Genomic DNA, 13,737 nt, shown 5'->3' on the forward strand with positions numbered 1-13,737 from the left:
CTCTGTTAAGTGAGACCGGAAAGACAGCCGTGCTGAGCACTGGGCTGGCTGGAGTCTCATGTGAACTCACGTCTGCATTCTTGGAAACACCCTGATCGGCAGAGCGATGTGGTTAAGAGCACAAGCTCTGTGTCTGATGGATTGCTGACCTACTAACGCCGTGTGACTTTGAGCAAGAGACTTAACCTCTGGTCTGACCTGAAGGGGGCTCACCTTGCAAATGAAGGTTGTACTGGCCAAATGGGGCATTCCGTATGAAGGCTAAGCCTCAAGCCTGCTAGCATGCTGACGCTTCTTAACGTGTCTGCTCCCTTAGATGTAGTCTGAGTCCCCTCTGCCATCATTCTGCCCCCTGCCCAGACTCCTTTTGCTCACTGGATGGCATCTCACAAGGCACTACTAGTTCATGTCCAAAAAAAAAAAAAAAAAAAGAAAAGAAAAGAAAAAAGACTCAAAACCTGAAGAGAAATAAATGGGGCTCAGTCTGTTACTATTACTAGAGATGAGCCTTCCACTAACAAACAGCTTGTCCTCTTACAGCCAAAACTGGGGATCTGACTTCATCCCTTGTGCAAAATATGTTTTTGCTGAATAACTGTGACCGACAGCATTTGAACTCTCCCATTTGAGAGCAGCCTGGGGAAGACAGTTTGTGCCTGGACCACAAGGGTACCTCTACTGGTCTTTGTGTTTTCTCGTGTCAAGCAGAATGACAGGTTGGAGACTTTCCAAAGAAGGCACATTCGCTTCAAGCTTTCCTCTCATTCCGCCCAAACTCAAACTTGGGGATCTAATTCTGTGCCTGGGCTTACCTAGGCGTGTGTGATTCTTGGAACCAAAGATCCCCAGACACACATCTTTTCAAATTTCACCTTCCCCAAATATGGATGCATCCGACAAGTGGCGCTCAGTCGTTTAATTGAAGGCATTTCTTCCTCTGTTAATGACACGTAAATTAACAGGGAGTCGTCCAACTGGTAGCATCTCAGGTTTGAGGAAATACAGCATGTGCTGGGAACCAGACTAGGTTTGCAACAAAACCTGCTTCTGTTCTACAACCACCACATGAACGTAGATGGTCACCCCTAACTTACATGTGAGAAATCGGACGACCAGGGTGTTAAAGAAACATTCGCTCATAGTGCTTAGTACGGAGGGGAGAGAGTGCAGGCGGGGTTCTGCTGAGTTCCAATTATCGCACAACTCGGCATCAGAAAACACCAATCGCTTTAGGCCGCTCATGAGTTTCTGGTCAGGAATTTGGGAAGGGCTGGGCTGGGCAGTCGTGACTTGGGGTTTCCCCTGCCCTTGTAGTCAGATGTCAGCCGGGCTGTGGTCGGTCATCTGGAAGTGCAAAAGGTCTGAACATCCAAAATGGCAGTTTGTGTGGCTGTCGGCCAGCGCTGGGGGCTGAGAGCTCAGCTGAGACCACACGCCAGAGCACCAGCACTTGGACTCTTCAGCACCCCGGCCTTGGTGCTTCCCGCGGAGCGAGTAAGGAGATCTGGAGGGAGCTGCGTGAGCCTTTGCGGCTCCGCTGCCTGGAGCCATCACAGGACTCCAGGAAAGGACGTAGATCCCGCCTTTCAATGGGGAGAATGTCAAGAAACGGGGCCCCTTTGCTTTCGAACCATCACAGATGAGGACCGTCGCCTGACTGGTACAGAACCAAAACGTGACGGCTGCTTGTCTGGTGCCCAGAAGCACAAGAAGGGAATGGGAACCAGATGCGAGGGAGAGGATGTTAAGACAAATGCGGGTGGAGTCATCCAGTCACCTGCGCGTCCAGGGGGGTTCCCTCGGGGACGTTAAACACCGACCCAGTGTTGTTCCCGCTGTTCGGAACCTGTCTGTAGCTTTCCGAGGAGCAGGTGCAGAGCCAGCTTCGCGAGTTTACGAGAGACATCAGGCTTAGGACTTTGTCAGATTGCCTTGTTTCCACCCCCAAAAGGCCTTACCTAGTTTAATATTTACTGAGCACCAGCTGCAGAATATTCTGGGGTCTGGGAAAATCTGAACGAAACAACATACTTTCCTCACAGGGCTTGTATTCTGCTGGGAGATGCAAAAAGTCACCAAATCTGTAATAATGTCAGCAAGACATGAGAACTATGAAGAATGACAGCAAGTGGGGCCTGGGGGATACTGAAGTGGGGGAGGATGGTCAGAGACGGTCTCTCTGGGAGTTGACATCTGAATGGAGATCTGAATGCAGTGAGGAAATGAGCCAGGTATCCAGGGGAAAGAATGTTCCGGAAAAGGGGACCATTCCGTGCTAAGGCCCTGAAGCCAGCCTGTGCTTAGATATGTTTGGTCTATAGCAAGAAGACCAGTGCGGAGAGTGGAGTGAGCAAGGAGAAAAGGAAGAAAGCGAGGGCCTAGGGTCCACACAGGGAGGGCCGTATAGGGCACAGAGGAATTCTGGATTTTATTCTAGGTGGGGTGGGACTCCACTGAAGGGTTTTGAGCAGGTGAGTCCCAGGATTTGGGTTACATTTTGAAAAGATCTCCCTGGCTGCTGAGAGAGGAGGGAGGGGAGGGTAGAAGCCAGGCCCGTTTGGAGGCAGGCTACTGCAGTGGTCCAGGCAGAAGGGGGAGGCAGTCTGGTCTGTAAAGTCACTGGAAGAGGGGATGAGAAGGGGTGAAATGGACACACATTTTGAAGGAAGATATCACCGGATTTGCTAATGGACACATCTACCAGTTGATTTTTTTAACCTCACAAAAGATGTTTCCAACAAATGTTGACCCCTTGCCCAAATTCAAACCCTGATCTCTACAGAGGGTGGCAATGTGTGTGGTGGAAAGTGGGAGAGACCCAGGGCAAGCCAGCTCCCTCACACGCAGGCAGGGGTCTGTCTCATCCTCGTGGCAGAGAAGGAAGGGCCTGGAAAGCAGGCATCGCCCCTTCCTCCCACCTCGCCTGCCCTGCCCCTGCAAGAAAAGATATGAGGTTCACAAGAATAAGCCACTGGCTGGAAAGACCCTTTCAAAAAGGGAGTTCGAGAAAGTCTAGAGACTTCTAAAAGGGCTGTCAGGAGACTCACACCCATTTGCATGGGCAAGTTTGGGGTATTTTGGTCATTCGCTTCATGACACGACTTTGTGGCCACAGCCTCTCCTCCTGCACAAGTCAGTTCTCTAAGGGCCTTTTCTGTCAAAAAGAAACCACCGCTGGGGCTGCTTTGAGACAGACTTTAGGGGGAGTTTCATGCTCCATGAGACTCAGTGGTGAAAGGGTCAAGAGTCTGTTTCAAACAAGTGGCCAGATGATTAGATCAACATCCAAACCCAGGCCTATATAATGGTTTCCTTTCTTTTCTTTTCTCTTTTTTTTTTTTTTTCCTCTTCTCTTCTTTTCTTTTTTCTTCTCTTCCTTTCTTTTTTCTTTTGGATAAACAGGTACATAGACACTATGGGTCAGGCAGTGTTCTAATCATTGTATAAATATTTAGTTACATGAGGTTAAGAACGACCATCATCCTTCATTCAATACTCACCACACCTTTGCTGAGCATTTTGCAGAAGAGGCCAGTGAGTCACAGAAGAGCTAAATGACTTGCCCAGGCCCTATACCTAGTAACAGTGGAGCCGAGATTGGAACCTGGGACTTCTGGCTCTGGAATTTGGGCTCTTAACCACCGTACTAGCCCAACACAGCCCAACACTGGCTGTGCTTTGGCGGAAGTCTGTGTATCCATTCGAAACGTTTTCCGCTGCAGATGAAAGACAACTTGGAGTGACGTAAAGAAGCGGCCATTGTTTCAATAACAGAAAGTCTGGATGTAGACTCCTGTCTTGGGCTGGTGGAACAGCTCAATTGTGCTATCAAAGATCGAGGCTTTTTCTGTCTTGTCTGCTCTGGCATTTCATTCTGTTGACTTGTCTCCTCATGCTTGCAAGATGGCTGCTACACCTCCAGGTATCTTACCCTAAATCCAGGCAGGAGAAAAAGATAAGAATGAGCCTCCTTTGTGGGACACTTTGTCTTTTTAGTTGGAAAGTTGCCCACTCCCTAGCACATTTCCCCTCACGAAATTAGACCTTGCCCGCCATTTCCATATCTGGTTTATACCAATTTTGATTCATCTCATCCAGCTGGGATTGGAAACCATCTTCCCTGAGGCCCGGGCCCTCTTCCATACCACCTCCACATATCACAGTTCTATGCGGTGGGGAGGCAAGGGCTATTGAGGAGAAAACGCATACCATTTCCCACAGTGGGTTTTCCTCTCCCCCTTCCACATGGGCACATGGCAGCTCAAAGTCGCAAAGTCAAGACTACGTGACTAGTGAAATGGTAGACCCAGAATATTAACCTCGATCCGGCGGACTAAGTCACCAGCTCTTAACTATGGTGTAGTATGTTGTTGAGTGGAGTCAAGAACGGATGGGCACACATTTGGCTTTATCACTAATAGTTGTGGAAGCTTGGGAAACTTAGCCAGCCTCCCTAAGCCTCGAACTTCTTATCTCTAAGAAGCCGCCATTGTGGTTAGCAATGGTACCTCACCAGAGGGTGGCTATGAGGGTAAATGAATGAATGTATGTAAAGAACCTGACAACACTAAGCCATCGATAATTCCTGGCTGTTATCCGTGTTGTCCCTTATTATTGCTGTTGCTATCTTAATGCCATGAGACTCTGTAGACACAACGCGCTTGTCCTCGAATGAAATACCACTTGGGGCATCCCTGGCTGACGTGGTGGTACTGACTAGTGGGTGGACTTGAGAGTAAGGAGAAGGTTCACTGTAACACTGAGTGTGGTTTCAAAGCCCTGATGTTTGCCTTGCTTGAATTTAGTGATCCAGGTCCTGGCCAATCAAAATACGGGTCCACCATCTACAAAGCACAACAGTTGTTCTCAGGACATGCAGAAGTCCAGAGGTCTTCAAAGTTCCTTTCAGCAATACAACTGGAGGATGCTAACCAGAAGGAGAAGCTAATAACTCCCAAACCAGGGGCTATTTAGAGGATTAACTGTGTTAGTGGCATTATAACTAAAAGTACTGAATAAATGTGAAAAAATAAAGCTTTGGCAATTTCTTACAAGGCAACACTAGTCTTACCATGGGATGCAGCGATCATGTTCCTGGGATCTACCCAAATGAGTTGAAACTTATGCCCTCTCAAAACCCTGCACACAACAGGACACCTGGGTGGCTCAGTTGGTTAGGTGTCTGACTTCGGCCTACGTCATGATCTCCCCATTCCCGAGTTCAAGCCCCGCGTCGGGCTCTGTGCTGACAGCTCAGAGCCTGGAGCCTGTTTCAGATTCTGTGTCTCCCTCTCTCTCTCTGCCCTGCCTCTCTTTAATAAATAAAACGTTAAAATAAAATTCAAAAAAAAGAAGAAAGAGGGGCGCCTGGGTGGCGCAGTCGGTTAAGCGTCGGACTTCAGCCAGGTCACGATCTCGCGGTCCGTGAGTTCGAGCCCCGCGTCAGGCTCTGGGCTGATGGCTCAGAGCCTGGAGCCTGTTTCCGATTCTGTGTCTCCCTCTCTCTCTGCCCCTCCCCCGTTCATGCTCTGTCTCTCTCTGTCCCAAAAATAAATAAACGTTGAAAAAAAAAAAAGAAAGAAAGAAAGAACGAAGAAACCTGCACACAAATGTGTATACCAGCTTCACTTCTAATTGCTAAAACTTGGAAGCAACCAAGGTGCCCTTTAGGAGGTAAATAGATACAAAAACTGTGCTACATCCAGACAAAGGAAATTATTCAGCACTAAAAAGAAATGAAGCATCAAGCCACATAAAGACATGGAGGGGACTTAAATGCATTTACTGAGTGAAAAACGCCTAACAGAAAAGGCTACATATTGTATGAGTGAAACCGTATGATATTCTGGAAAAGGCCAAACTACGGAGGCAGCTAAAGATCAGTGAGGCTGCCAGGGGTTTGGGAGGAAGGAGGGACAGACGGACAGGTGGAGCACAGAGGATTTTTAAGATGGCACAACTTCTGCACGACAATGTCATGGTGAGTACGTGACATTTTGCACTGGTCAAAATCCACAGAACCATGCAACGGAAAGAGTGGACCCTGAATATAAAGTATGGCCTTTCATTCATCATAATGTATTAACATTGGGTCATAAGTTGTAGCGAATGTACCACGTGAACGCAAGATGTTAACAATATGGTGGGGGCAGGGGGTTGGTATATAGGAACGCTCTACTTTCTACTCGATTTTTTATAAACCTAAAATTTCTCTCAAAAATAGTCTATTGGGGGGCGCCTGGGTGGCGCAGTTGGTTAAGCGTCCGACTTCAGCCAGGTCACGATCTCGCGGTCCATGAGTTCGAGCCCCGCGTCAGGCTCTGGGCTGATGGCTCGGAGCCTGGAGCCTGTTTCCAATTCTGTGTCTCCCTCTCTCTGCCCCTCCCCGTTCATGCTCTGTCTCTCTCTGTCCCAAAAATAATAAACGTTGAAAAAAAAAATAGTCTATTGGGGCGCCTGGGTGGCTTAGTCGGTGGAGCATCTGACTTCAGCTCAGTTCACGATATCATAGTTCATGGGTTCAAGCCCTGGGTCGGGCTCTGCGCGAACAGCTTAGAGCCTGGAGCCTGCTTTGGATTCTGTGTCTTTTTCTCTCTCTGTCCCTCCCTGCTTGTGCATTCTCTCTCTCTCTCTCTCTCACAAAAATAAAAAAATAATAATAAACGTTTAAAAAATAAAAAAAAATAATAAAGTCTATTGGGGCACCTGGCTGTCTCAGTCAGAAGAGCACAAACTCTTGGTCTTAGGGTGGTGAGTTCGAGCCTAAGGGATTACTTAGTATAGGGATTACTCAAATAAATAAAACTTAGTAAGTTTATTAATGAATAAATGAATGAATGAATTTTTTATTAGTTTTCTTATTTTTGAGAAGAGAGAGACAGAGTGTGAGTGGCGGAGAGGCAGAGAGAGAGAGGGAGACACAGAATCCGAAGCAGGCTCCAGGCCCCGAGCTGTCAGCACAGAGCCCGATGCGGGGCCCGAACGCAAGAACAGTGAATTCAGGACCTGAGCTGAAGTCTGATGCTCAACGAACTGAGCCACCCAGGCGCTCCAGTAAGTCTATTAATTTAAATATCTGTATCTATATTGCTAGGCAGATAGGTAAAGTTTAACAACTTTCATATCTTTGATCCAAGGATTCCACTTCTGAGATTCTCTTGAGATACAGGACATACTAGAAGGAAAACTTCATTTACAGAAGAAAAGAGTAAGCAGCCTGAAGTTGCTCCCCGGCACCCACATGGATAAAAGCAAATTAAAAAACGGTAGTTGAAAGTGTTCGGAAGTAACACAGACAATGCTTGCAGAAAAATGCCCATGGGGAAAAAAGTAAGAGCTTCCTAAGATAACCATGGGAAAAACTTTGTATAAAACAACACAAATGGTTTCCAGCACCTTGATAATGCAATTGTTCTCACGCTATCTGGGGCCATGAGATTATGGATAGCTTTTTTCCTTCTTTTTCCAATTTCTTCTAATATTTTACATATGTACATTTATTTAAATATATTAAAGGTCTATGAATCGTTTAGCAAGGGGAGAAATGACAAGAGCTGGTCGGTTTCTTAGTACTTGGATAAATTGTAAGTCATTTGGGTAACTCACTGAAAGTCACATTGCTACACAGCTGGGGTTGCAGACATTCATCCAAAGCACTTGCCATCTGAAGCTGGGGCTTAGTCAAAAAGATACTATTTAGGGACAGTATAGTCACCCTGGGATGCCGAGCACAAAGATATGTGGGAAACAGAAATTCAGATGCCGAGCATACAAAGATATATGGGAAGCAGAAATTCAGAGACCAAGAGAGAAGGTTAAGAATCTTACTCACTCACTCACTCACCCACACAGCAAGCCTTTATTTACTAACTGTTTACTAGAAGCCAGGCACGGGGTCGGGAGGAGGCACTTCTAAATAAAATCAAACCTCGGACCTTTACTTAAGAACTTCTGGTCCAGTCTCCCCAGAATCCCATATTTCCACACTAAATACATTTAAATGGTGGAAAAGCCCACTAACTGTATAAAAACCAGCATAAACTGGGACTCAGCATGTGGTTCCCCTAAGCTGTCTCAACACACTGCCTCTCCGGAGGGCAGGAACCAGCCCTACAACCTGCAAGATAACTACCTCCCCATGCTTCTTCACTTACACTGACTTTTATTTTTAATGTTTATTTATTTATTTTGAGGGAGAGAGAGTGAGTGAGTGAGTGAGTGAGTGAGAGAGAGGAGGGGAAGGGCAGAGAGAGGAGAGAGAGGGAGGAGAGAAAGAATCCCAACAGGCTCCACTCTGCCAGCGCATCGCCCGACATGGGGCTCGAACCCACGAACTGTGAGATCATGACCTGAGCCAAGATCAAGAGTCGGATGTTCAACCGTCTGAGCCACCCAGGCACCCCCCACTTAAGCTGACTTTTTAGGGTCAGGAAATTTACTTCTGATTGTACCTCCCACCCCAGCCCCACAACATCAAGCATTTCAGATCAAGTATCTGTGAATCATAGGTCAGGTTGAGTCATTCTTAAAATTTCCAGGCTGTGAATTAAAACTCTATTGATCACTTGGCAGTGGATCAAACAGACAAGAGACAATGTGACTTGCTCTGCAGGTATCTGTAACAATGCAAAGCGGATTTGCAAGTATTGTATTGAAATGGAGGTGGGGGTGGGATGGGCGGACAACTTTGCAGGGAGTGAGGTCTGGTAAATGGATGGGGCCCTCAGTTCCCTTACCCTCTGGTTTCAGATAAGTATCACGCTGATGGTTGTCTCTCCATTCACCGTGCTGCCTTTTTGTTTCATTTTGGTTAATGTGAACTACATTTATGGTAGGCTTTTGGCAACTGCTACAGATTCAGAGCCTATAAAATTGTTTTCCAGGGAAAAGGGAAGGGAGGGCTTGAGCACCTCCTACGGGGGTCTCACGTCTCTTAGATGGGGCAGGGCTCGGCGGCTGGGTGGCCCCGTCGGTTAAGCGTCCGACTTCGGCTCGGGTCATGATCTTGCGGGCTCGTGGGTTCAAACCCCGCCTCGGGCTCTGTGCTGACAGCTCAGAGTCTGGAGCCTGCTTTGGATGCTGCGTCTCCCTCTCTCTGGCCCTCCCCGCTCATGTTCTCTCTCTCGCTCTCACTCTCTCACTCAAAAATAAATAAACATTAAAAAAAATTAAAAAAAAGACGGAGCAGGGTAGGGAGGGGAGGCTGCTCAAGTTCTCTGCCCCAGAAGCTCTCGGGGGAAGAGTCCCCCAGACTGGTACCAGCCTGCACACAAGGGACAATCAGAAAACAGCAGCTCCAGAGGGTGGAAAACAGCAGGAAAGCTGACCCCCACAGAGACCTTGCGGGGCCACAGCACCCACACGGTTTTACACCTCTTACCACGACCTTTCCCCTGCACTATCACACTGCCTCCAGGCCCGTGTGTAATGCCAAAACAAGGGGCCAGAACCGTCACCCCGTGTGGGAAGGCCTGGCTGGGACCACCAGGGAAACCCACTTGTGTGTGAGTCAGACCCTCGTGTCCTGCGTCTCGAAGCAGGGGTACACGTCAACGCAAGCTTCAGGGCCCAGGCGGGAAACTCTACCTCTGAATCATGACCGCACAGAACCTTCTCTGGGCCTCCCTTGGAACCCACTGAGGGTCTTTACCGGGAGCGAGGGCGGCTGCACAAGTCTCATGTGAAAAGGTGATCTGAGGGGTTTTGGTGGTCTTTTTGGTCAGTTCACAAGATGAACTAGGTGCAGGTGACGCAGCTCAGAAACGCCAGAGAAACACGAGCGAGTGTGGTTTTTAACTTTTTTTTTGGTGGCTATTCGGCTAATTTGAAGTCATAGTATTAACAGATGGAAACCCAGAGAAGGTTAGTGTGACTTGTCTAAGAACTAGACAAGCCTGGAGGGACAGCTCAGGGGCCCCAGTCCTTCCCCAACCCACGCTGCCTCACTTAGAAAAAAGATCACACAAAGCAAAGGGGACAAGAGTATCCATTTCAATTGGATCATAAAGTAATAGGCAAGAAGAGTAAGATCCAAAGGCAGGACATTATGGACTTTGTGACTTCTACTCAGCTAAAAGCTCTGGGCTAAATCTCTATTTAAAATTCTGTAAATCTATTTCAATTAAAATATAACAAAGTATATTTAATCACTTGAAACTTCAAACGTTAAAGTATTAAAAAAATTTTTTTAATGTTTATTTATTTATGAGGCACAGAGAGAGACAGAGCATGAGCAGGAGAGGGGCAGAGAGAGAGGGAGACACAGAGTCCAAAGCAGGCTCCAGGCTCTGAGCCCGACACGGGGCTCAAACTCACAAACCGTGAGATCATGACCTGAGCCGAAGCCGGATGCTTAACTGACTGAGCCACCCAGGAGCCCCTCCAGTGTATTTTAAAATTGCCTCTTCCCCATCTTGACACACAGTGAAGAGTAAGCTAATATGTTCTACATAGGAATCCTGGGGCAGTGTGTGTGTAAGCCCTATAAATCACAGTCTAATAGCTGAGAAAGGCTCACTGAGCCCATTGTGCAGATGAGAAAAAACAGGTCAAGGAGAGGCAATGACCTGCCCAAGGAAATTCAGTGGGCCACCATCACAGCCAACACTGTATCACATCACTCGCTACAGAGACCTGTGCAACTCCCCACGCCCCGTGTACTTCCCTAGCTTCTGCAGACAAGGGAATTCAGTCCCTCTGGCAATCCTTAGCATTTCACATGATTCCGTCTACTGGTCTGGCATAATCTGCAAGGCAGCTGGCTGATTTCATGAAATGTGTTGTAGCTACCAAAAGATATAGCAGTGGGCACGGTTAGTTTTTCAACATGTACAAGGGATCCCAAACTGTAGCGCTCATGAAAGTAGATGACGAATTTATTTATTTGGGGTGCCTGGGTGGCTCAGTCGGTTAGGCATCTGACTTTGGTTCAGGTCATGATCTCGCGGTTTGTGAGTTTGAGCCCCACGTCAGGCTCTGTGCTGACAGCTCAGAGCCTGGAGCCTGCTTCGGATTCTGTGTCTCCCTCTCTCTCTGCCCCTCCCCCCCCTCTCTCTCTCTCTCTCTCTCTCTCTCTCTCTTTCTCTCTCTGTCAAAAATAAACATGTAAAAAAGGAAAAAAAAGAATTTATTTATTTGATGCAAATAAAAGGTATATCCATACGATGTAATAAAACTGGGTGGCAGTTACAAAGAATAAGGCAGCTGCCATGGATAGCACTCTTGGGTATATTGATGAGTGGGAAAAGGCAGTGATGGTTTATCAAGGGCTACAAAAACAGTTATGTGTGTGCACATACACATAAATACATTAGAAATGTCCTACAAGCATGTGCCCCAAAGAAAAACCCAAGTGGAGTTGATAAAGAAACAGGATAGGGACCCATGATTAAAAAGAACTTTAGTTTTATTTGAAAAGCTTTTTTTTTTTTCAAGGTGTAACATTCATTTACTCTTTGTGTAATAAATGACCGATTTTTTACAAAAAGAGAAAATAGGGCTTTATTCATGTACCTACATACCCAACCTGCTACTTGAGCACCTGCCACTCCCGGTTGAGAGGAAAGATTGTCTGCTTGGTTCATGTCATGAGGCAGGTGACATGTGCTGTGGGGACGGAAGGAAACAGTACAGGGATTTCTGTTTCCAGGGGAGATTCAGAGGCTGAAACAGAGTCCGGCAAAATTCTGTCAAGCGCCTGCCATCTTGAACACAGTGATGATGACAATGGTTTCCAAATGGGCAAAACTCTGCAATTTCAAAGGAATTTCAATCGTTTTGACTTTAGTTAGAGTTCACAACGGAATTATGTGACAGCACAAAAGATAGTCTGTGGTTCCCAAAATTTCACCCCACAGAGGGAGATGGTTCGGTGCTTTTTAAAGGCACCGACTTTGGCTGTTTTTATCGGTACATTGGCTTACTTGCTAGGCTAGAAATGGCCTCCGCCAAAAATTGCTGTTTTGATTTGGATTTCCAAAAAAAACTCACGAAAGCCTATCGTATGAGGAAAGATGGTCAACCAACTCTGGGGGGAAAAGGAAAAGCATTTGATTTGAATCACTTAAGAGCGGAAACTGAGAGCATGTATCTCCTTGTAGCAACTACTACATAATATCCATTCTAATGGAATCCTTTCAAAACCAAGGCGGTTCAACAAGAAGTTTAATGGGAAATAAAATTTCAGGACCAACTATTCTGTCAAGCCACGTTAAATGAAGACAGCTCAGCAGTGACCAAATCCTGCTCACATTATCACGTGTTATGGGTGAGGGGTGGGAGGGGGTGGGTGTTCTCTACATGGGGGAAACGTGGCAATGTGCTAGGCTCCTCTGTCCACTTCAATGTGTCCTCTGGTCACTGGGCACAGGATTCAATTTCTCTGGGTCAGTGTTACTGCTGGGCCTCTCCCCTCTGTCAAGTGTTTTTGGTTCTTCCTAAAAGAAGACGCCATGGTTAAAAATGCCAGAGATAAAGACAGGGAGAGAGAGAAGAGGACCTTACATCCAACCTGTTCACGAGCGCAAAGACAGGTCCCATTCCAGACACAGGCTGTGGAAGACAGCAGTGATGGAAAATGGCTTCACCACTTGGGACACTCTCTGGTCACTTAGCTGTGTACCCTGCTGGGTGACTTAACTCCCGAGTAGAGGGCGCTCACCAAAAAAAAAAAAAGATCTAGAGATAGAGAGAAAGAGAGACGAGAGAGAGGAGAGAGAGAGAGAGAAGAGAAGAGAGCGAAGAGAGGAGGGAGAGAGAGAAGTAGAGAGAGAGAGAGAGAGGAGAGTACAAGAAGATAAGAGATACGAGGAGAGAGTATTATTATATATGAGATATATTATTATAATTATATATTGTTATACATATATATATAATATAATGTATATATATACATACACACGGACACCTGGGTGGCTCAGTCAGTTGAGCGTTTGACTTCGACTCAGGTCATGATCTCACAGTTTGCGAATTCGAGCCCTGCATCGGGCTCACTGCTGTCAGCACAAAGCCCATTTTGGACCCTCTGTCCCCTTCTCTCTGCCCCTCCCCGCTCGTGCTTTCTCTCTCAAAAATAAATAAAACAATGGCATATGTGTGTGGGTCAGCGGTACCAGCAGCACTTGGGAGCTCACCATTAGTGCAGTAGAGCTCCGCCCCACACAGATTAACGTGAAAGAGAATCTGCATTTAACAAGGGTTCCTGGAGATTTGCGTGGGGCTCCAATTTGAGAGGCAATGGCTTTGGCCATTCTGCACCAGGCGCCCCAGTCAACAGAACATGATGTAACAGCTGCCCTTGGGGGAGAAGCAGAGTCCCCAGAGGGCCACCTCTGGTGGGCACATTTCTGAAGACCATCCCAGATTGCTGTCCAGTCTTCCTGCTTCCTGCTTGCAGACAGGGGAATCAAGGCAGAGCTGGGAGCCCCCTGAAACTGAAGGATTCTCCACCAACAGGGCCAGACCACCCTGGGGTCCACAGCCATGTCACCACAGATGTCCCCCTATCATCAAATGTGTCCAGAAAAGGCCCTGAGTGCAGAGAGGACAACGTCAGCAACTAACAGTAAGTGGCAAATGAGAACGGCGGCCGAGAAACTCAGAAGAAATGGGTTGGACGACAGACCATCTTCTCTTCCCTGATTCTGGCCTAAATCAAGGTGCTTTTGTGCTATAAGACACAACCACCTGATACAGTAGGAAAAGAAATGTTAGACACACACAGGGGTTTTGCTGTCTATG

At 47.1% G+C, this 13,737-nt stretch overlaps 1 long non-coding RNA gene across 7 annotated transcripts in view; it reads right to left on the bottom strand.

Moving 5' to 3' along the window:
* The window catches only part of LOC115506011, a 103,101-nt gene extending 99,174 nt beyond the window's left edge, over positions 1-3,927 (bottom strand). For 5 of the 7 annotated variants that reach the window (XR_003966210.1, XR_003966206.1, XR_003966201.1 and 2 more), the window contains exon 1: positions 3,501-3,927. This is a non-coding gene — a long non-coding RNA (uncharacterized LOC115506011). The other 2 variants (XR_003966208.1, XR_003966209.1) reach the window with 2 other exon arrangements.
* Between the last annotated feature and the right edge of the window lie 9,810 nt (positions 3,928-13,737).

The sequence above is a fragment of the Lynx canadensis genome, chromosome F2 (genome assembly GCF_007474595.2).
Source record: "Lynx canadensis isolate LIC74 chromosome F2, mLynCan4.pri.v2, whole genome shotgun sequence".
NCBI lineage: Eukaryota > Metazoa > Chordata > Mammalia > Carnivora > Felidae > Lynx > Lynx canadensis.